The sequence below is a fragment of the Neolamprologus multifasciatus genome, chromosome 4, assembly GCF_963576455.1.
Source record: "Neolamprologus multifasciatus chromosome 4, fNeoMul1.2, whole genome shotgun sequence".
NCBI classification, from domain to species: domain Eukaryota; kingdom Metazoa; phylum Chordata; class Actinopteri; order Cichliformes; family Cichlidae; genus Neolamprologus; species Neolamprologus multifasciatus.
The window spans coordinates 30340419-30364744 of NC_140442.1; the positions used below are offsets into that span (position 1 = coordinate 30340419).

The following is a 24326-nucleotide window of genomic DNA, read 5'->3' on the forward strand; positions in this document are numbered from 1 at the left end:
GAGCAGAAGCCAGAGGAGGCTGCAGTGGCGTGCCCGCTGGCTCTGCCGGCAGCCAGCTGTGCCAGAGTGAACCGAGCCACAGGCCCGGAGGCCCGAGGGCCCCCTTTGCCCCAGAAGAGGCCTGACCGAGGGACCATCGTTGTGCAGGTGAAGCCAAAGGCAAGATATGCTTCATCATATTTTCTAGTCTTTGGCTTGGAAGGAAGTTGGTTTGGAAGCATATCATATCTGGCGATGCTTCATTGTCTTCTTTGCGTTTGTGTGGGAGCCCCGTCAAAAACCTGTCCTCTGTGCGACCCCCAGGTAAAAAAAACCCTCAGGTCGGCTGCACTTTTTCAAATTCTTCATTCTGTATTTAGAAGTGAGTGGAACAAAATTCCCTCGTGTCTGCAAACATTTCTCGAGACCAGAATGTAACGTCACATTTGCAGGGGGATGATGAATACACACAAGACCTTGGATTCATAATAAATGTTTGTTGAAAACATCAGGATGTTAATAATCGCTGTACATAGGATGGTGTTTGTGCAAAGTTTCATTCAGGTTGGCCCACCAGTTAAGGGACACAACCATTAAGGTAAGGCGGACCACCAGGGGGCTCCACTCACACCCTGCGAGAAGAGAAGTGGGAGGAGTGATGTTTCTATGTTTTGGTGAACATACCTCCTTAAAAAATTAAACCACATATTTAAAAATAACATCCTTTGTTAAAACTATTGTAAATCAGTGACATGGCACATCGACCTCGTCTTCAAAATATCGTTATTCTTTGTTGACGGGACTAAAATGTCTGGATGCCGAGTAGCCCGCTGTTAGTTACATTATGTTACCTTAGTCATTTATCCCTTTAAACTCTGAACCTGGAAACTGACAGAACATTCTAAAGAAATAAAAAAACAAAGTTAAATATTAATTTGCATATATATGTTTTAATTTGTATCATATTTACTATATCAATCAATTCATTGCTTAACATTTTTTGTGCAATTTCTTTCAGAAAAAAAGAGATTGATGATGTAATGCATTTGGTGTTACAGGTTAATATTATTATCCATTTTAAGCAATGGAGCAGAGTTGATTTCACAGCAGCAACCCCAGCTGTTTCCAACAAATGGTAAGGTGTGTTTCAGGACAACCATGCAGAGAGCTTCCACAAGTTGACATCTTTCATGTGTGTTTGTGGGCATCCGTCTTCTTCTTACATGTAGGGATACAAATTGAATGTGTGGGCTGATGTCGGGCAGCATCACATTTTCAACATTTTGGTTCTGGTCAAATCTCTAACTGTTAATAGTGATTATAGCTTCTTTAATAAACAGAATACATTTACATTTGGTGATAAGAAAGAAATTTGTTGTCTAAAAATTGGGAGTTTCTCAGCTATATTTATGTTTTTAAGTGCTTCCTTTATTCTTTTATTATCTGTAGTATAACAGCTCTCACTTTGAAGGTGGGACACCAGCCTTTGCTTGTTTTTCCTTCTCTTTAATGATCTCACTGTGTAACTCTCTCTGAGGGCAAATCTATAGTAGTGAATTAAAGGGGCGGCTGCTGACACTGCATTATATCACTTCATTACGCGCCCCAGTGGACCCACTGTTCTCATCACCTAACACTCCTGTCCTCTACCTGATATCCTCCGTTTCTGAATTTTCGCCATGTTTAATGTTGTTTGAGGGTTTTTCAAGTGTAACTGTGAAAGTAATTATCCAGACAGAGGCTTTGTCCACATGTTTTGGAAATTCACAGCAACTACGCTGTGGCTGTTTTGGCAGAAGCCTGATAAAAACATGAAAAAGTAACAGCTTAGAATTTCAAAGTAATAGCTCATCTGCAGCCATATCTTGTTATTTGGGTAAGATTTGGACAGAAAATGAGACACGGCAGCTGTTGAAAAACACATTTAAACTACCTACCTGTATACGTGTGTATATGAGGACAGTGGAAGCACAGAGTGGTATTATGTAGGCCTAGACGTCTGCCTGTTGGATCGGGTTCAGACCAGGGAGGGCTGGCGGTTCTGTGTCTGTGGGATTGGCTTCCTGTGATTGTAAATCTATCCCCCATGCTCTGTAATGGATGTGAGTGTTTGTGTGTGTGAGCGAGCAAGAGATAGAGAGTTCTGGGTGTGTCGTCAAAATTTTATAACAGCAGATCAGACAGTTTGTTTTCTCTCTTGTGTCTGACATTAGAAACATTTTATATCCTCAATGTCACCTTTTTAAAAGGATGACGTCATCAAAGAAAAACCAGGTAATATACCTTAATGAATGATAGCCACATCCTTCTTTCTCACTGATTGAGAACAAATTCATTCCTTCAGTACAGCGACGTTTCATTTTCATTAATTAACCAGATGTACACATTACATGTCTAAATAAATCTTCAGTAATACTGTCTATAAGCTTTCTACTCTGCAAATATTTTATTTGCCAAGCCAAATAAATAACAGCTATAAAATCAGCTGACTGCAGCTGATGACAGTAGTTTTGCTTTGCTTCGTTGTGGATGGTGTCCTTCTCTCAGACACATAAAAAACTGAAAATAAAGAAAATGTCAAAATCAATCACTACTTGAACTGCCCTGTTCCGGTAAACTCTCTTTAATTAAGCCTGAATTACATCAGCATGTAATGGATGAATTTACCATAAGCAGTAATGGGCCACAAAGGATGGATGCTATTGATATTTCCCTTAGTGTCACAAAGTGCCACAGTGTCGCTTTGTGGCAAGACTAGCCAGCTAGCTAGTTTGGGCTAGCTAGCTACATAGTTTGGGCTAGCCAGCTAGCTAGTTTGGGCTAGCAAGCTACATAGTTTGGGCTAGCCAGCTAGCTAGTTTGGGCTAGCTAGCGACATAGTTTGGGCTAGCCAGCTAGCTAGTTTGGGTTAGCTAGCTACATAGTTTGGGCTAGCTTGCCCAAACTATGTCAGCCTTGCTCCCAACACATACCAAACTCACATTCCCAAATCCAAATGTTAACAGTATTCAGCTACTATAAAGTCAGTGATTTCAAAAGTAGTTTGTCAGCTGAAAAAAACAACACTTCAATCACTGTCACCTGTAGTTTTTGTTTAGTGCAATGCTAAAATGCTAACTTAACCAAACATGGTGATATTATCTCTGCTCAACATCACAGCCTCACAAAGCTGTTAGTACAGGTGCTGTTGTAGTAGCTTCTGGGTTTAAATCCTGAAAAATCTCTGAAAACTTTCTCAGCCATGCTTGTCCCTGCAGCCCGTTTGTTGTCTGTTTACGTTTTGCTTTTTCCTCCCTGCCTCTGCATACATCACGCCATGAACCCCTTCTTTCTAACCTCATTTTCATTCTCTGAGTCTTTTGCTGATTTGAGCTTTTTAGTTTCTGATATTTTTAGGCTCAGAGGATGATGAACACGTTGTTACAGTGTGGATGGCTTTACAAAACATCACTATCAGTCAAAATGTCTTCATGGCATCAACAGTGTTATTTTGCTACAATAAAAGCAAACTGCCAGATCATTGATGCCTTGATATTTAAATGCAACATGTAGCTGCCTCGAAAGTGGATTGATATTGAGCCGATCCATCAGCGAACGCTTTCATCTCGACTTTTTGTCTAATCTCCTGCCATTATTCTCCTGCTCCTCCTTTCATTTGGTCGTGTCGTCTTGTTTCCCTCCTTCCTTCCCTCATTTAGGCTTCATCTATCCATTTGTGTTCCCAGCAGTCAGACAGAAATAGCCCTGTGTGCACCAGTAGTCAAGTGTAATAGATACGCATACACACGGGGCTAGACTGTGCCTTCTCTGGTAGAAACCTGACATTTACACTCTTAGAAGGATGCACAAACTTGCACATCAGACTCTCCTAAACTTAGGATTTCTCTTGCCTTGTCTCTGGCGGGCCATCTAAAATCACATGCCTACATTTTGTATTAATTTTAACATCAGGGCTTTGCTATTTTGAGACACATTTTTCCCAGCTAAGAAGGTTGTTTTTGTATTTAGATACTGAGGCCAGATATTGTTCCTTGATGATTTACTTGTCTCTTATATAATCTAACACCTGTCCCCTCCTTTTAAGGAAACAACACTTCCCATTGCTGATACAGCTGTGGCCCCAGACCCCAAAGGCTTATGGTTTACTTTCTAACAATTACTGTGTGGTAACTTGGTGGCGAAAGGGCAGTTTTTAATTGTTTGTTAGTATAATTTAAACCCATAAAATGCAAACTAACTCTACACTAGTGATGAGGGATAAGTTGTAAATTGTAGGAAGGAATATAAAAAAGCATCTTTCTCTAGATGGGGTCACTGCTGCTGCTGTTAAACAGTCCAAAAATACTGAAGGTACGTTCATCACCATGTGCTGAATGAATATTTGTGTGTAAATAGTGACTTAAGGAAGCTGAAATCAATTTAGAGGCAGAGGGAAGAAACAAATAATTATAAGTCTCACAACTTTACAACTTCATACATTGATAACGACAAGCCCCTTTTTTTATTAGTACCTACTCGAATCGACTTCCCACGGCTCACCAAGACTCGACTTGGGTCAACTGGTTTTGCAATCAAGTACCACCTAATGTGCGTGGTTGTTGCCATAACAATTCCACCGAATGTTACATAATACATGAGTTTTGAGTTTCCTGACCTAGACGCTTTGATTGAGTGACACCACTGAGTAGCCAGTCATTGGTTGCCAATCGTCGGCATGCAGTCTGACGACGTCATAATTTAGCGCCTGCTTGGATCGCTTGGAACCACGAGCAAGCAGGGACTATTTTAGCACCTGGTATTAGGTTCTGTGACCTAACAGAAAACCCTAAAAACTGTGGCGAGTTGATCCAAGTAGGTACTAATGGAAAAAGGACTATAGCATCGAAGTCTGAACAGTGAAGGCAATGCAGAAATGCATAGTTTTAGCTAGTGCTGTATTTAGTGTTTCATTCATTGATGAGACTGACAAAAGGCCGGAATACTAAACTGTGTAAAAAGATACATGAAGGCAGACTAGATGTAAACTTAAGACTTAAAGTTTAAAGAGAAGGCAGAGTGAAGTAAATTTGAATCTTACTAACAGTTCCTTAACCAAAATTACAAAAATACGTTGACATTTACTCAAATTTAGAACCTGTTGGGACAAGCAAAGCAAGCACTGCTTGCCACGTCGTCTCTTCTTACATCGCAAATAGCATTCTGTCATAAAAACTTGTATTTGCATCCATATTTGAAATGACTGTGATTTTTGCCCGACTGAGAAGCATTGTCATCTATAGTTTCTGCTGTTTTGCTGGTACTGTCCTTGTCCTTGTATTGAAGGCTTGAGCTTATCAAGCTGAGAGGCCAACAGCGCTTTCTGGCTGCTTGTTCACATGTTGTGGATAAACCTCTGGTCCGTGTATTAGACATGCTGCTCCTAAATCTGCTTTTCACTGCTCTGAGATCAGTATCCATCTGCGCGCTACTGTGCACATGCAAGGGAAACAGACACAGGGTTAGCAGGTAGACTAGCAGATTACTCTTTGGGGAGGTGTCTGCTTACCTTTCTGAAATAGTCATAGAACACAACTTGGGTATATAGTACATAGTATTTACATTCAATATTCAATAATTTTTACACTTTTTGTCCTTTACCAAAGATTAATTAACAAGCTCCCTTAATAACCTTATTTATCTGTCTGCGTTTAGTTGTTTATTTCTTTACCATACAGCAAGCGGCTTATCCTACTCACAAAACCACAAAGGATTATTTTGATAGTGGACTAATCAGATCATCATCCATTGGACGTAAAACGTACAGCTTTATTGCACCAGCAGCATCTGCTCTTATATAACTATCATTAGCTTACAGCTTTAAGTGTTTAAGGTATGTGCTAACTAAAAATAAAGACAAGATGAGAGTTTATTAAATTTTATTGAAATTAGCAGATTGTTTCGGTGAAGTTTAATAAACTCCTTGCTATCTAAAATATAACAGGACACTGGAGTATATTCTCGAGCATCTCACACTTCTGATAATCAGTTGTCTGCTTGACTTTTATTCAGCTGTGTAAAAACTATAACTTTAATCTCAGCCAAACCGATTTACTCAGGAACAAATAAAACACTAAAAAAAGCCAAACAATAACATTTTTAAGTTATCTAAGTGACTTATATATCATGTTTAACCTGAGTAGCGAAATACGGCGGTGGGTTTGAAAACGATTAGCGGGAGTCCGGTGTTCTCACGGCTCTAGTGAGCCTAGCCCCCGGCTAGCTATCGAGCTAGTGGCTAACAGACGTCTCCGAAAACGTCGGAGCGCTTTTGAAAATATGTGGTGTCTTGATAAACTGAGCAGATATTTGAGGTTTACACAGCTACATTCTCGCCTGAAAATATGTTAAACGTTTATTTTGTGACCCAGAAAGAATAACAAGAGTAATATTAAAACTAACTAGCTGCCGCCATTGTTGGAAACTGAGCTGGGCTGCGCTATGAATTCTGGGACACAGCTTCTTCTTCTTCGGGGTTTAACGGCAGCTGGCATCCTTGTACATGCAGTGCTGCCATCTTCTGTTTCAGTCCGTTATTACACTCTTAAATCCTACTACTTATTCCTGCGTCTTTTGGGATCTTACAAAGCTTCAAACGACGCGTCGACTATTAAATCAGTCGTCGACGATTTTGATAGTCGACGTAATCGTGACTAGTCGACTAATCGTGGCAGCCCTACTTGATACCCAAGTCAGACATTTTTTAATGTTTCCAGACGATGGTCATGCAAACTAAAGTAATATTATCTACTCTCTGATCAAACCCTCATCTACACAGGAAGGTTGAGTTAAGATTAATCACCTCCTCAACTATAGGTGAACTTATGAAATATTGTAATAATCTGATACTTGAACCAGATACATGAATCAGTGTATACACACACACACGCACACACACACACAACCTCCGGTGTCTGTATGTCTTCGATAATTATATGAGTATAGCGAGGGAGTAATTTACTGCTGGGTAATTGATCTTCACAATATTCAGAGACACACAGGACCTAGCAGCACACACTCAGTAACACTCCAGCACATAGTGGAAGAGGGAGTCAGTGAGCCAGAGTTGAATCAGTGCAGTCAGCCTGGTTTAGGAGCTAAATTGGGAGTGAGATTGAAGAGTCCCTCTCTGCTGAATTTGACGCTCTGATAATTAAGGGACTTGTCACGTGTAACTAAAAAGCATGTGTGCGGAATGTTTGTGTACATTTTGTGTACAATTTGTTACAATTTTCTAATTGATAGCATGCTAGTCTCTGCCCTGGCCTGCAGATGACCCGTCACAGGCTGACTGGCTTTCTTCATAGCTGTGCAAAGTGCTGTGATAACTCAGAGCTTTGGCATTCAAAAAGTTTGTGAGTGTTAGCAAATAATAGCTTTTAACTAAAGGATAAGAAACATGCATTACTGGTAAGGATTTTTTCAAAAGCATTTGTATTTTCTAGAGGTTTTTTTTTTTTTTTTTAATACACCCATCAAGTAAACCATCAACACATTTAGGACTTTTATTTAATTTTTATTTGAAGCTGCTTGAAATCTAATTGAAGCTAATTGTGAGTTTTTTCCACAATTAGTTGGCAATCTGGCAGCAAGGCTGTGATTTCAGATGGCAAATTCATCGACATCTAGAAGTTAAAAGTCCACATGGGTCTCTCTGAAGTCCTGTATGCAAAGAAAAGCAATTAGCGCAACGTAAGAGCGGAAGGTGTAGCAGCTAATACTCAGCTTCATGTGTCCATTTGCTTGTTGCATCCATTATTCTTTTATTGAATTTGATTTGTTGCGTGCTTGTGCACGTGTGCATTTATGTGCTTGTGTGGATGTGTGTGTTTGGTTGGGGGGCTGATGGGGCGTTTAACCAAGTCCTGGCTGTTTTCCAGAGCCAATTTCCAGCCTGAAAGCTGGAGATAACGCGGCACTGCCCGGAAAGCGAGTAAGAGGATGACGGAGAGGGGAGCAAGAGAAGCAGCTGGGAGAGAAGTGGAAATGGGAGTTTACAGGCCAGCCGGGATGGACTAAGAGGATGATGGTGAGAGCAGAGAAACAAGAATAAGAAAGGGGGTGGTGGGGGGGGGGGGGGGGATGAGAGAGATAGCGTGGCAGCTCTGGGAGAAAGGAGATGATTAGAAACGGGAGAAGAGGGTGAGGTGAGAGAAGCAGAGGAAGGGAAGATGCAGCTGGAGTGAGGAATGATAGGTGAATGAAGGACCCTTGGTGGAGAAGGGAGGAGGAGGTGTGGTGGGGGTGTAGACTGTGAGTCATACCCAGGGAGGCTGCATGGCCGCCGGGGAAACAGCTCACTGACAGTCCCAGGCATCAAAAGGCCTTCAGGAGCTTCTCATAATGTGTGCGGCGCCATTAGGGAGAAGAGGGACAGACAGACAGACAGAGGTCAAAGTGAAAGTGGGACGAGCCGCCCTCCTGTCTCCTCTCTTTGCAGCCCTGCTGTTATAGAGGAGGAGACTTACTGCTGCATTGGAAAGCCAGACACACACACCTTGTTCTGTTTTACAGATGCACCGAGGCCAGTACCGTTATGTGAAAGGTCATATAGGTTTTTTTTAATAATCTCTCTCTATCTTTGTCTCCATATTTCTCTCTTCCACCTCCCCCTCTCCTCCTCTCACAGTCTAAATGCAGTGAGCAATCACGGTATCCCATAATAGTCCGAGCCCACGCTGTTAGGGTATAATAGAGGGTCAAAGAACAACAGTGAAACACGGAGGGAGAGGCATATAGAAGAGATATTGACAGATGATGAATAACTGAGCGTGCAGAAAGGAGGATGTAAAAATGTGCAGGGATGTGGTGTCGAGGTGGTGCCGTTGTTTGTTGTTGCTGTTGTGCTCAGTCCTGCAGCTCCCAGTTTTCCAACGCGCTGCTGCTTCATTCCCGATCGCTGCCACACTCCTGATGAATTTGTCACCTCTGTCTTTTTTCCCCTCCTTCTTGTTTTCACTCAGCTCATCGCAGCCTTGAGTGGAATTTTTCCTCCTCTACTCGGTCGGTCTTTGTGTGTGTTGACATTTCCTGGCCTTGTTTTGCATTCCTGCTCTTTTCCATCTCCCACTTCTCTTAGCACAATGAGTACCACCTCATAAAATACATGGCTCTTAAAGTACCGCCCTTATGACTGACATTAAAGTACAGTAACACAGGCCTATTAAACACCACATACAGTTTACACAAGACAATTTTATTTCTTATATGAATGTTTTTCATCTGTCATATACAGGATGTGACGAGTGATAATAATAACAACTGTACTGCATTAAAACGTTCACAGCAGGTGGGATATCCTGTCTTTAAGTGATGGCCTGATGAAACCAAACTACCCTTATTAAGGCTGTTGTGTTTTAATGCTTTGTATCTTGTTCTGTTTAACCTTAACAAGCCCCTAAAAAAAGCCAGGGATCACTGTCGGCCTCTCTCGGTTTATTTTAAAGCTCGGTTTTTAAACCTTACATTGTAACTCCAGCCCATGCAGCAGTATATGAATGACTAACCTCGTATTGTGGATGGATTATCTCAGTTGTTCTTGTGACTGAAGTTTGGTCCGTCCGTTGTCTCTAACCATCAGGAACCTTCACGTTAACTTTTATCGAGTGGAAAAAAATTAGTGTTCATCCTCCAGCTTCACTGTGTTTATGCTAACATAGCTGTGTAGCTAGCCACCACGTAGCACATCGTTATATACCATGTCAGAAGTGATATCAGATTTATACGTTTTACTTTTCCAGATATCCCTCAGTCAGAACATGCTATATTATTACAGCTCAAATGTTTTTTGGAGACTTTCCGTGTACCACTAGAGGGAGCCTACGTCCCACCAGTGGTACGGGAACCACTGTTTGAGAACCACTGCCTTAGCAGATAAATGACAACACGAGTCCTTTCCTTAATTTATGTTTAGTAAATAATAAAAGGTGATTTGTTGTTTTAAATAAGGTCATTTCTTACACTTTGCAGAATGTATAATGTATTTATTTTTTAGTTAGCGCTATTAAAACACTCAATCTACATAAAAATGTTTAATCACCGAATATCAGGATCAGCATCGGTCTTAAAAGTCCTACACTGGTCAGGCTCTGTTACACCAGTTGGCCAAAGTTGTTGGGCAGACTTCAGTCTGTGGGAGCTGTGAGCTTAGTGTTAGCATGTTCTAACGTAGCAAACATGACCATTAGCTTTGACTGTGAAGCCATAAACAAGGACTGGGGTTGGGTTACGTCTGCAGTTGTGCCACAGTGTAACTGGAATTGAGCTTTTTAGTTATTGACAGGAAGATGTGAGAAATAAAGATTTCACTGTGCATAATGGGAAAAGACCCGGTTATAAGCTTTGCCACAGACGTTACAGTCTGCATAAAAACTGGACATAAGTTTGTAGCTGCTGCACAGCTGTAACTGAACATGCAGGTCATTTTCTAGGCAATACTTTGTTGTTGTTTAGTCTTGTTTTCCTCCCTCCTCCATCTTCTGTCTCCTCCTTCACTCTGTACTTTACCAGTCAGCAGATCCTCTCGTCTTCCTCCCCCTTTCCCCCAGCTTCCCTCCCTTTTTCCCCCCAATGACAAACATGTGGCTGCTGTGATGGAGGAAGTCAGAATGAAGACATAATGATGCCCTGTGACGAAAATGTCCTCCAGGTGCTGGCTGTGTTTTTACTGCATGTGTCTGAAGCTGTATCTTGTGTTTGCACGTGTTTGTCAAATGCAACAAACTCCCAGGCAGTGCATTGTCTGCATGTGTGTTTGTGTCTCTAAATGTGCGCAATTTAGAGTCAGTTCATACTGTAACCAGTCTATGCAGTGTGTGTGTTTGTGTGTGTGTGTTTGTGTGTACGTGTGTGTGAAGATTTGCCTGCAAAAGACAGCCGGTTGGTAATTTTGGGGTGAACAGAGTGGAAACTGTGGTCTGACGGCGGGTTAGCCTAATTTCTGGCTTGTGTGTTATAAGTGTGTCCCTGTTTGTGTGCGGAGAGCTCATTGTCTGTTCAGGATGCTAATCACAGAGCTGCCCTGAGGTGTGTGCTGGAAGAGAGGCCACCGAGTCAACTGTAGCACTCAAACAAACACACACTACGAAGCAGCGCGACTCACAGCCTGACAAAGTCATGTATAAACTACGAGAGTTTACTTTATAGCACACACAGGAATCAGTAATCAGCTTAAACAGCGTCACTTTGACCATCCTTGGATACTTTTATGTGGTTTCAAGCAGAGTCCTGACACGAAACCTACAAAACATGACCTGTTACTTCTCAATAACTTCCTGTCTCAGCCTCTCTTCTTCTTCTGTCTGTCTTGATCTAATGAGGGGAGCTTTCTCGGGATTTGGGGGCTTTACTTTCACTGCATTTAGTCCTGAGTGTGGCACAGACTTCACTGCTCCAGAGCTGCTTAATCTGACAATAATGAGATTCTCTCAAGTCGATAGACGGCGGCTTAGCTGCAGTATCAACACCATTAGATTAGTGCTCGCATTTGCACGTGTGTCTGCGTGTGTGCATTTAGCCCCGTTTACTGTACGACTGTCACTTTTTCAAAAAGTCAAATATAAAGGAAGTTGATGGATGATACAATCAATACAACTGCATGCAGACTGGTTTTGGACTGGTGCGCCCCAGTTCAGAAGAAGAAAAAGATCTAGATCACACTTTGCTCTTTTTTAGTCATTAACAATAAAAAACAAGGTTCGATTCAAATTTTACTTAAATAAATATTACATGGTGAACAGAATTGCTCAGCTCTGTTCACTACCTGCCCCCTCGCCCGTGAATATGGCGTCTGTGCATTTCGAGTGTGATTTGCTTTATCCTCGGCGTCGTTGTTCAGCGAATGATGACAGGTGACGTGTGACACCTTGAAAACTTGTTGAAAAATCTAGAGACTGTTCAAAACAAAGCAAGCAGCGCCTTTTAAATTTGACAGTGTAATCTCAGTTATTTTCCTGTTAAACATTTGGCGGCATTTCGTCTGTTCATATCCACTCGAAACAGAAAAAGTGGGCGTGTTTCAGATGAACCTAGTGCAGGGGTGTCAAACTCAAATACACAGTGGGCCAAAATTCAAAACTGGAACAAAGTCACGGGCTAACGTTAATATTTATTGAAATATATTTATTCCTCCAGATATAAGAAGGAATCTCTTCTTATGGACTCAAACATGTTTTGCTGAAAAACTGAATATGGAACAAGCAAAGCTTAATACTAAACAATATATATATTAGCTGTATAATACCAGTAGGCCAGCTCTGATAGTAATTTGGTATGGCTTCGCGGGCCAAATGTAATTAGGCTGCGGGCCAAATTTGGCCCGCGGGCCAGAGTTTGACACCTATGACCTAGTGTTTGTTGCAGTGTTGATGGTACGTGTCCGTCTCTGTTAGGCTGCTTCGTGCTGCAGGCGCCGGTCGACCGCTTGCTCACCTTTTTTGTGCTGATATTTAACTTGGGTGATGTTAACAATGCAGACAGTAAGGATACAAAAATGAGAACCACGTGATTTTCCCCTGCAGCTCATCACTTTGAAACACAGCATAGTTTATGGAATATTATATATCATCATTGAGCAAACACGTCAGCTGATTTGATTTGAAGAAGTCATTCAAACAATCCGAGCTCCACTGGGGACCAAGAATATTTTCACCACCCACTGTGACGGTCCATATTTGTAGCTTCTTGAATGATTATTCAAGCAGAGTCAGCTGTTAATGTGCTTTTTATTTTTATGCTGAAATATTTCCATTTTCTTTTGAACACAGTTGGTTTCGCTGTGGTGAAATCAGCCATATTCCTCAAGCTAAGATGTTTTTAATGACCACACTTATATCCACGCTTAAGCTAATGTTAGTAACATTAGTAAACTACTTGACCTGTCACAGGTCAAATAAGCAGTTTCCTCGTCCTTGTCTGTTACTAGTGATGGGTCGTTCGCGAACGAAATGGCTCTTAGAGCCGACTCTTTGACGTGAACGACGCGAGCCGTCACGTGGGTTTTTTTTTTTTTTTCTTTCTCTCAGCCTCTCTCTCGCACTTTTTTTTCTGCTTCACTCAGCACGCGAGCCTTGTGCTTTACGCTGGGCAGAGGGGGGAGGGGCGGTAGTTACACTCAGTAGCACAGGAACAGAGCGGGAGGGAGAGAGAGAGAGAGCCAGGGACAACAACGTCACATTAGAAAGGTAAAGTAATCATCCACAACTATTTTCAGTTGCTGATGATAAAGGATTCAGAAAGTTTATTCATGCAGGTCCATATGACAGAGAATATGCATCTTCTTTTTGTTTTCATATTTTAATTTATATTTAATTGTGTTGTGGTTTGCAGTGTTTTGTGTTGTTTCATTTTAAATTTGTAAAAGGAAAAAGTTGAAAATTTAAATAGTTAAAAGTTGAAATGTGAATAGTTGATTTTTGTATTATATGATTTATTTATTACATTTTATGTGGAGTGAATAAATAAAAGTATATTTACGGTGGCCCCCATAGACAACGCACATACAAACTTCAAATCACATACAAACCCTGAAGCACGTAAAAACTCCAAAACATGTAAAAACACGTACAAACTTCAAATCACGTAAAAACTCCAAAACATGTAAAAACACGTACAAACTCCGAAGCACGTAAAAACTCCAAAACATGTAAAAACACGTACAAACTCCGAAGCACGTAAAAACTCCAAAACATGTAAAAACACGTACAAACTTCAAATCACATAAAACTCCAAAACATGTAAAAACACGTACAAACTCCGAAGCACGTAAAAACTCAGAAGCACATAATTTGCCCCTACAGACAAAACACGTAAAAACTCAAAACACGTACAAAAGACAACAGAAGTGCTCCAGGATGCTGGGCACAGTGTTGAGCTTTTGTTACCTAGTGGCTACACAAGCCAGCAAGTACCAACAACTGGATTTGGTGTGTGGTAGTAACAGGTAAATGAACATTTTTTTTAAATTATTTGAATATATATGAGTGCCTGTGTATAAATACACAAACAATACACACATGCTTTCATGCTTTCAATTGTGTAATTTAAGTGATCTAGTAGCTCTGCTTTGGAAGTTCAGTTCATGCTAGAAATGTGTTTTGGAGTTTGTACGTGCTTTGTCTCTAGGGGCCACCGCATATATTTATATATAAACATATATAAATAAAACCACTTTTTTTTACGTTAGTAATTCCTTTTGTGCATAATTTAATATTATTGTTAATAATAAATTAATTAAAGCAACAAAACAACCTGAACCTGCTCTTTTTAGTGAGCCGAACCGAACAAGCCGGGTCTCTAAAAAGAGCCGGAAATCCCATCACTATCTGTTACGTTCCTTTTTATATCCACATAGATCGCCCCCTGGTGGCCATTTAACAGAAAGAGAGTTTGGGACACTTCCTGTTTGAATCCACTGTTTAGAGAGCTACAACCATCTTTTGTCTTTTGACGCTTGCACACAGTTTGGAGGTAAATACTGCAAACATGAACATTGCATGTTAGCATCCTGACGCGTGTTTAGCTCGAAGCACCGCCGCAGAGACGCTTAGTCATTCCAGAAAAATCAGAGTGTCGTTTAACCTCTTAATCATATTAACCTTTCAAACAAATACTACAAACAGTCAGATACAGCCTGAAAGATGATGTATTAATGTCTAGCAGCAGCAGGATCCCCTATTAGCTTTGCATTTATCCTGTTTCCTGATACACTTCACTTAAAAGGCCTTGTTTCTGTTTTCAATTACATCTAAATGCCACTCATGATTTTTGCCTTTAACCAGTAATCTGATTTAGTCTCGCTTAAGGTCAGACACTCAGCTGTGTTAGTCGAGCTCTACTGATGACAATAACGTTGTAGAAAAACCTAAAAAGCCTCGGCGAATTGCACATTTATGTCTTATGTATGCACGCAGCAAGAGAAGGTGCTAATGTTGGCAACAATATCACAGCACAGCTTAGATCAAAAACAAAGGCTGTGCACCCAGTATAGATGAGATATTGGACCATAAGACATGTTCCCATCAGGCTTTTGGGAACAGGAGTGCTGCCTGTGCAGGAAATCTCTCTTTCTCATCCTTACGAAGGAATGACTGAGTAATGCCAAATCAGCAATCCTACTCTGGGTGATTTAGCACATGCTGGCCCAGATTTACTGAGTCTTCTTTAACAATCTCACACTTAGTTCAGATTTTAGGTGATGTGCACTGTGCCTTATTACAGGAGCTTATCTGCAATACTAAAAGTTGGAAACTGCTGTAAATTTGCTTCTTGTTTCAATGCACAGTATTTGTGAATCCGCTGTTCTCAGATAAATCAGCTCTGGTGGAGTGATCAGAGTTTCTTGGTGGAGTATGTCCCAGACTGTTAAGTAGATCATTTTGTGTTTTATTACACGTGCAGGAGTCTTTGTTCGAGGTCACATTGGGAGGCTGGAAAATTGGGCACGGGTGATTCGAATCTTCTAATTGAAGGTCAGAGAGAAGCAAGAGAGAAAGGGGGGGTCATTTAGATAGAAGGGTTGGCAGAAGTAATGGTGGATGTAGAGGAAAACACAAGTAGTGTTGGGAAGATAATGACAGAGGAGATAAGAAAGAAAACAAGAGATTGCCTGCAAGTAAGGAAGGGAGCAGTGGAGAGGAAGTGTGAGAGGAGGGAAAGATCTCTGTGCAGACACGTGGTCTCTATCGATCAGTCATGTGACCGTCCCCTGGCTGTGGTCCTCTGTAAGCCTCTCTCTGCCTCCGAGTGCTCTCACCCGTCTGCGTGGGTGTCGTCATGCCGTCTGCGTGTCGTCATGCCGTCTGCGTGTCGTCATGCCGTCTGCGTGTCGTCATAACGTCTGCGTGGGTGTCGTCATACCGTCTGCGTGTCGTCATGCCGTCTGCGTGTCGTCATACCGTCTGCGTGTCGTCATATTGTCTGCGTGTCGTCATGCCGTCTGCGTGTCATCATACCGTCTGCGTGTCGTCATACCGTCTGCGTGTCGTCATGCCGTCTGCGTGTCGTTATGCCGTCTGCGTGTCATCAGACCGTCTGCGTGTCGTCATGCCGTCTGCGTGCCGTCATGCCGTCTGCGTGCCGTCATACCGTCTGCATGCCGTCAGACCGTCTGTGTGTTGTCATACCGTCTGCGTGTCGTCATATCGTCTGCGTGTCTTGGCGTGTTAAGTATATGAGGATTGGAACGACAATCAGCTCGGAGCAAGAGGCGGCGAGTTCAGGCGGTAAATCACGTTTCGGTGTAAACATCTCTTGACTTTCAGCAAGCGGTTATTCCACCGAGATCAGCGTTCTCAACTCCTTATGAAGAACCTCTGCTTTTATTTATCCGCTGTATCGACATTTGACGCTCTGCCCCCCCCCCCCCCTTCACATAATTAACTAAAGGTTTTTAATCCACCAAAATGTTAATGTGGCTTCATATAAAACTGGATCCACGTGCAGTTTGTCTGTGGATCAGGAGAGAGAGGGAGTACTGCTCCCACTGAAACTCCACTCCTCCACCGACAGGTTGAACTGGCCTTGAGGAAGATACTGAACCCCAAACTCTCCCTGATCCTTCAGTGAGAGTTGTATAGTGTAAAGTGCTAAAAAAGGTAACAGCTAAACAATGTATGAGTTTCTGTATAAATGGGTGAATGTATGTGAGTCCATGTAAGTATGGATGTGATCAGCAGGGGATCTTCATCAGCTTGTTAACCACAAGCTCTGATCAACTGATCTTCAAAACCTCCATTGACACTGCAATCGCTTCTCTTCCTGTTGCTCGCTCTCACTTTTACTATACAGAGGTGGGAATGTTTAAGTCGAGTTCCTCGGAGTGACAAATATAAGTAATTCATTTAACCCTCTCAGGCTCAAATTAAACTTTTTGTTGCTAATGCACAAACAGGTCCTGCAGTGGTACTTCTGAGTAAAAACACTCATAAAATATGTTTGTGGGGTGATCAGGTTGTTAGTTTTTAACTGTGGAGAGGGTTAACACTGATATCAGATCAGTACTTGACAGTATCACCATACTTGCTAATAGGATGGTATTTACGAATGTTAGTGGCCAATATTTAGCTACTGTGTCACATTGGTTTTTGCTCTGACTGAATGTTTAAAAAGTGTGATAAAGTCCTGAAAAGCGGTTCAGATATCAGTTAAAATGAAGATTTCCGGATAAATAATAATAAATAGTAACAAACAAAAAGTAAAATATCTGCATCTGCAACTGACCAAAAGTCAGGCTGTAAAAAGTCATCATACTTGAAGATAAGCTGATCAGTAAAGATCAGTTGATACAGATCATCCAAGGCCCAGAATCGGCCCTGCACAGTCGTCAGCTCACTTTACAGCTTTGGAAAATGTGAAGTAGCGCATACATTATGGACTTTTAGCTGTATTTTCATACATTTGACAGGTTGTCCTGCTGATAACCTCCTTCAGAGCCATTCATACTACAGAGAAGTTTTATTTCCCACCATCTACTACAGGAATGTGTGTTTTTTACAGTGTGTCCACGGTAAAATGATTAAATAAATACATGAATAAAAATTTGAATTAAATTGAAAAATCTTTCTCTTATATAATTAACAGACAGGCATCGAGATGCTGGGAGTTTTTCTGTAATTTGAGGCATTTATTTCTTACAGTTGAATCCCAAAGAGTTGCGCTGACAGAGCTACTTCATTAACACAGTGGCTGATACATGCAAGCTGCAATTCTTTCTCATATTGAGACATCTCAGGGATTAAATGTGTTTTAAGCTACCTTACACTGGCTCTATGTAGTTTGTAGTTGTAAGCCCAGGTTTTGGGCTAGGTTAATGTTTCCCAGAGCACTCTGACAGAAGACACTTTTAATCTCAGGAACTGAACTTCCTGGTTTAGCTCGCTAAGGTTAAAGATGACAACCCCAGACTCTCATATGAGTAAACAGCGATGTTTCACCATGCCTACGAGGACTTTGTGGATTTATTGCACACACACCTCCACAGATACACCAGCAATCAGTTTGTTGAACTAAAAGTGGAAAACTTGAATGTATAGCCCAACCCTACAGAGAGCGACAGCGTTCCAGACACATCTGGGCCTTTCTTGATTCAACCAAAACATCATTGCTGCAAATCAGTCAAACCATCTAACACGACCTTTAAAACAGCAAAAGAAGAAACCAAAAAGGAAAATAAACATCAGATTAGGCAGCGACAGCGATACATGGAAAAAATGTGGTGCTGGAAATTTTAAAATCAAGCTAACAAGAAGCAGACCAAGAGAGTTTACTTGATTTTAAAGAATGTGCGTGACATACTGAAGCGTACACGTGTGTGTGTGCAGACTTGTTAACCATCAGGGAGATAACCTTGATAGCAGGTGAAAAAGCTGTTGCTAGGTAACCATAGAGCACCGGTGTGGTCAGACTGTGCAGCTGAAGCATTTTAAATCAAAGGTCCGATGAGCGAGCGTAGTCAAAACATAAAACACATAGTTGGTCTTGTTTTGTTGCAGTTTTTGGAAGCTGAGCCGTCCCAGCAGTCTTTTCTTGGCCTGCTGCTGATGAACGTCCACTTTGTTCTGTTAAAACTCATCTCGAGCAAAAGTGTTTAGAGAAAAGAAGCGCTGGAACGGCAGTCATAAACAGACGGAGCCTTAAGCAGTTTAGGAGTGCGCCATGCTCAGCTCTGCTAATAGAAATGTTTAAAAAACATGTCTGTCATTTCCACGTCTGCGTGGAGCACGTTTTCTGCTGCGCGTGACACGGAGACATCTCATCTGACTGATTATTTCTTTCATATGGACATAAACACAGTTGCAAAGCCTTCTGCTGTTTCTAGCTGAGGGATTTGTTGTTATCCAGTTAGAAATACATGGGACAGTAAAGTCCCAGTGCATGAAGAATTTAGTTTTTCTGCCCATAAGTGACCATTATTAATCCAGCCTAGGTTATCACTGGTGATGACCATAATTGCTTCACCAACTTAGGCTCAGTATAATGTTGTGAAGTTTGAAGTTTCACCAAAGTTAAATAAGCTCGAGATGTCATCGGTGTCTACCATCACACAAAATTTTAAAACGCTACGTCCAGTGTTGGATGGCTTATCTCAGGATGGTGGTGCAAGAGATGAACCCAGAGTTTGCATTTATTTAAGAAGATATCGATATTTGGTGTCGCTGTATCGGCACTATTGGCTGTACAGAATTTTCACCCTGAACATATTTAAGGAGTTTATGGCAAACTCATCACCCCTTTAAATCCCACTCAGTGCATACAGTTGGGTTAGGAATAACACATGAAGGTCAGCAAGATACCAGATTGTTTATTTCCATCCACTCCTTCATTTTGTGTCTAAGATAGAAGACATTCCCTCTCAGGTTGGTGTTGGTAAAGTTCCAGCAGGGATGGCCCACAGATCCCAGTGCTCCCCGTCCTGTTTCAGCAGGACTTCACTCTCGTATCCATGGAGACAGCCTCCCATGATAAGCTGTGTGTGTGTGTGAGTGGTCAAAGCCGGGGTTAGAATTTCACTCGGTGTATAAATAGCGGATAATAATGGAAACAAACCCAGTGGCCCAGGAAAAGCCTGCAGTGTACAGTAGAGCACACCACCACGTGCGTTCTAGTCATCTCATCTTCTAATCATTTGTGAGTTTAGGTATAACATTTTAGCATGAAAAAAAGACATAAAAACACGTTTCTAAATAAAAGGCAAAATTACATACATTAGGCAGAGAGATAATTACAGTTCATTTCAAGCTGCATATTCCCCATTAATGTGTCTGTTGTGGCTCTTACCATGCTAACTTTGTATTCTCCACCCCTGCTTTTCATAATTACACAGCGAAAATGGGGCCAGTTTATTTTTGAAATTATTGTTATGGTTATTATTCTGAACAATGAGTTCTTGATTTTTGAGACAGGCAGAGAAATGTGAGTTATTTCTGGACAAATGAGAGATACAAAGTCATTGGTACAGCTAACCAGTTAGCTAGCAGCATTAACTAGCAGCATTAGCTAGCAGCATTAGCTAGCTAACTGGTTAAGCTAAAAACATAGTTAGTGTTTTGTTTGTGGAGTCATTTTTTGTCTTACTCTTAAAAGAGTGCGAACATGTAACATGAAAATGAAAAATGTATGTTTCTATTTTCAAGCAGTACACTTACCGTAAGTGACTCTAGTGTTTTTGCACTTTCGGCTACTTCACCCTTTTAAATTCTGTAAATGCTGGTTATTACAGCCAGATGGTGTAAAGCCACTTCCACTTTTATTCTCATTACAGTCAGGTCTCTTGGCAGATACAGTTTTCCATCTAACACTTGGCTAAATGGTGTAGATAAATGGCATTCACAAATGACAAAGGAGGCTAACAGATAATGATGAAAGCTTTCATATGTCAAGCTGTCACCATATATTAAGACTAATGTAGGTGAAGACTTGTATTATTGTTTAACAACAGGAATAATGCAGTGTGCTGAAGCCTGCATTGATCAGATTGCCTCATAATCACTTTCTGTATCAGTGCTTCCTGTCCCACCATCTCTTTTTGCCTTTCCTCCTTATCCATCCTTTGCTCTCAGATGGTCTAGTAAGTCTTTCCACTCTAATTCAATCAGCCGTCTTCCTGTTTACCTGCTTCTGATGTCACATATATGGCTGTGTGTGTGTGTGTGTGTGTGCAGCTGAGCAAATATGAATCTGTAGCTTAGAGGTAATCAGTATTCATCATCCAAATGTTGTGCCTGCACACACACGCAGAAAAAATATAAGTTCCCATTCCAACTGTATGTTACATTGTGGTGACACAGTGAACCTCCAGGCTGTTGCACAAGCTAACTTGACATGAATGTAGTGGCAAGTGTGTTCTACTAGTATACCGCTAGTTATACATTGTATTACTAGTATTACTAGGTACACATGAGTGAATAAACATCTATATGTATATACATTGAACATATGTCCCTCATGTGTAACTTAACGGTCTCCAAAATTAGAATTTGCAGCTGAATTGTGTTTGAAACACAAAGTGCGGCAGGCCAGGCACAAACTTCAATTCAATTCAATTCAATTCAATTTTATTTATATAGCGGCAAATCACAACAAATGTCGCCTCAAGGCGCTTCATAGATACAGAGAAAAGCCCAACAATCATATGACCCCCTATGAGCAGCACTTTGGCGACAGTGGGAAGGAAAAACTCCCTTTTAACAGGAAGAAACCTCCGGCAGAACCAGGCTCAGGGAGCCATCTGCTGCGACCGGTTGGGGTGAGAGAAGGAAGACAGGATAAAGACATGCTGTGGAAGAGAGACAGAGATTAATAACAGATACGATTCAATACAGAGAGGTCTGTTAATACATAGTGAGTGAGAAAGGTGACTGGAAAGGAAAAACTCAATGCATCATGGGAATCCCCCGGCAGCCTACATCTATTGCAGCATAACTAAGGGAGGATTCAGGGTCACCTGGTCCAGCCCTAACTATATGCTTTAGCAAAAAGGAAGGTTTTAAGCCTAATCTTAAAAGTAGAGATAGTGTCTGTCTCCCGAATCCAAACTGGAAGCTGGTTCCACAGAAGAGGGGCCTGAAAACTGAAGGCTCTCCCTCCCATTCTACTTTTAAATACTCTAGGAACAACAAGTAGGCCTGCAGAGCGAGAGCGAAGTGCTCTAATAGGGTGATATGGTACTACAAGGTCATTAAGATAAGATGGGGCCTGATTATTTAAGACCTTGTATGTGAGGAGCAGGATTTTGAATTCAATTCTGGATTTAACAGGAAGCCAATGAAGGGAAGCCAAAACAGGAGAAATATGCTCTCTCTTTCTAGTCCCTGTCAGTACTCTTGCTGCAGCATTTTGGATTAACTGAAGGCTTTTCAGTGAGTTTTTTGGACATCCTGATAATAATGAATTACAGTAGTCCAGCCTGGAAGTAATAAATGCATGAACTAGTTTTTCAGCGTCACTCTGAGACAGGATATTTCTAATTTTAGAGATGTTGCGCAAATGGAAGAACGCAGTCTTACATATTTGTTTAATATGTGCGTTGAAGGACATATCCTGGTCAAAAATGACTCCAAGGTTCCTCACAGTGTTACTGGAGGCCAAGGTAATGCCATCCAGAGTAAGAATCTGGTTAGATACCATATTTCTAAGCTTTTCAGCGCCGAGTACAATGACCTCAGTTTTATCTGAGTTAAGAAGCAGAAAGTTAGTGGCCATCCAAGTCTTTATGTCTTTAAGACATTCCTGCAGTTTAACTAATTGGTGTGTGTTATCTGGCTTCATGGACAGATAGAGCTGGGTGTCATCTGCATAGCAGTGAAAATGTATGCTATGTCTTCTAATGATGCTGCCTAGGGGAAGCATGTATAATGTAAACAGAATTGGTCCTAGCACTGAACCCTGTGGAACTCCATAATTAACCTCAGTGTGTGAAGAGGACTCTCCATTTACATGCACAAATTGGAGTCTATTAGATAGATATGATACAAACCACTGCAGTGCAATACCTGTAATACCTACAGCATGTTCTAATCGCTCTAATAGGATATTATGGTCAACAGTATCGAATGCTGCACTAAGGTCAAGAAGGACAAGCACAGAGATGAGTCCACTGTCAGAGGCCATAAGAAGATCATTTGTAACCTTCACTAAAGCTGTTTCTGTGCTGTGATGAACTCTGAAACCTGACTGAAACTCTTCAAATAAACCATTCCTCTGCAGATGATCTGTTAGCTGTTTGACAACTACTCTTTCAAGGATTTTTGATATGAAAGGAAGGTTGGAGATTGGCCTATAATTAGCGAAGACTGCTGGGTCTAGAGATGGCTTTTTGAGTAAAGGTTTAACTGCAGCCACCTTGAAGGCCTGTGGTACATAGCCGATTATTAGAGACAGGTTGATCATATATAAGATCGAAGAATTAATCAATGGCAGGACTTCTTTGAGCAGTTTTGTAGGAATGGGGTCTAAAAGACACGTTGATGGTTTGGAGGAAGTAATTATTGAAGTTAACTCAGAAAGATCGATTGGAGAAAAAGAGTCTAACTTAACATCAATGGAACTAAGAGTAGCTGTAGATAATATTACATCTGTGGGATGATTATTGGTAATTTTTTCTCTAATGATAAAAATTTTATTTGTGAAGAAGTTCATGAAGTCATCACTAGTTAACGTTAAAGGGATGGTTGGCTCAAAAGAGCTCTGACTTTTTGTCAGCCTGGCTACAGTGCTGAAGAGAAACCTGGGGTTGTTCTTATTTTCTTCAATCAGTGATGAGTAGTAAGCTGTTCTGGCTTTGCGGAGGGCTTTCTTATAAAGCAACAAACTATTTCTCCAGGCTAAATGATGATCCTCTAAATTTGTGACACGCCATTTCCTCTCCAGATTACGAGTCATCTGCTTTAGGGTACGTGTTTGAGAATTATACCACGGGGTCAGGTACTTCTGATTAGAGACCTTAGTTTTCACAGGAGCTACAGTATCCAGAGTCGTACGTAGTGAGGAGGTGAAATTATTAACAAGATAATCGACCTCTGTTGGGGTAGCGTTCAGATAGCTGCTCTGCTCTGTGTTGGTACAGGGCATCTGGTACAAACCATCTGCTCACTGACCAAAGTCAGCTGATGTTTGTTGGACTGAATCAGGACTTTGTTATTACTGACTGCTCATCACAAACCTTTGAAACCTGTTGAAAATAAAGATGATTGCTGTTTCAGTTAGCAGCAGCTGTTTCTGGCCTGGGTGCATGTTATTGGCCTTGTTTTCAATGAAACTGAAAGTTGGGCTGCTCTATTACTTTTCACTTCCTGCTACACAAACACAAGTCAACTGGGTGTAGTGCGAGAACACGGGGTGACGTTTGGGGATGCTTCTTCTGTCAGCCCATCATGCAGGTAATAGTTGCATTACTGAAGAATATACGTGGTGCAAGATTAAAGTAGCATGTTAACCCCAACATGAAATGAAAGTACCTGCTGAAGCCTTTGACAAAGAGTATTGCATTGTGGGTATTCTGAGTGTTTCATGGGTATTGATAGTCAATGCTGGTGATGGTCTGTATTGTGGCAATGTTATCAACTTAAAGACAAGAAAGACCAAGAAAAAGAAAACTTGGAACAAGCAGCAAGAGAACCGTAGAAGAGAAAGCAGACCCAGACCACCAGCACATAGACAGAGCCCACTGATCACCGTCCTTCCAGAGAGGCAAAGCATAAACAGGTAGCTCACAGCGCGGTGAAAGCAATGACTCAGGCGTGACTCATGTCAGTTCTTCAGAATTACTTAATGTTAAAGTGTCATTGGTCATCGTAGCTGCTGCTTTAGCTGATTGC

At 41.3% G+C, this 24326-nt stretch overlaps 1 protein-coding gene and 1 long non-coding RNA gene across 7 annotated transcripts in view; both read left to right on the plus strand.

Annotated features, from left to right (window-relative positions):
• caskin1 (CASK interacting protein 1) overlaps positions 1-24326 on the plus strand; it is a 123562-nt gene that overhangs the window by 22330 nt on the left and 76906 nt on the right. The gene's annotated exons all lie outside the window — the stretch shown is intronic.
• The window catches only part of LOC146520812 (uncharacterized), a 46593-nt gene that overhangs the window by 6868 nt on the left and 15399 nt on the right, over positions 1-24326 (plus strand). The window contains exon 2 of the long non-coding RNA XR_014873724.1: positions 26-24326. This exon is cut by the window's right edge and continues 6902 nt beyond it. This is a non-coding gene — a long non-coding RNA (uncharacterized LOC146520812). The remainder of the gene's footprint in view (positions 1-25) is intronic.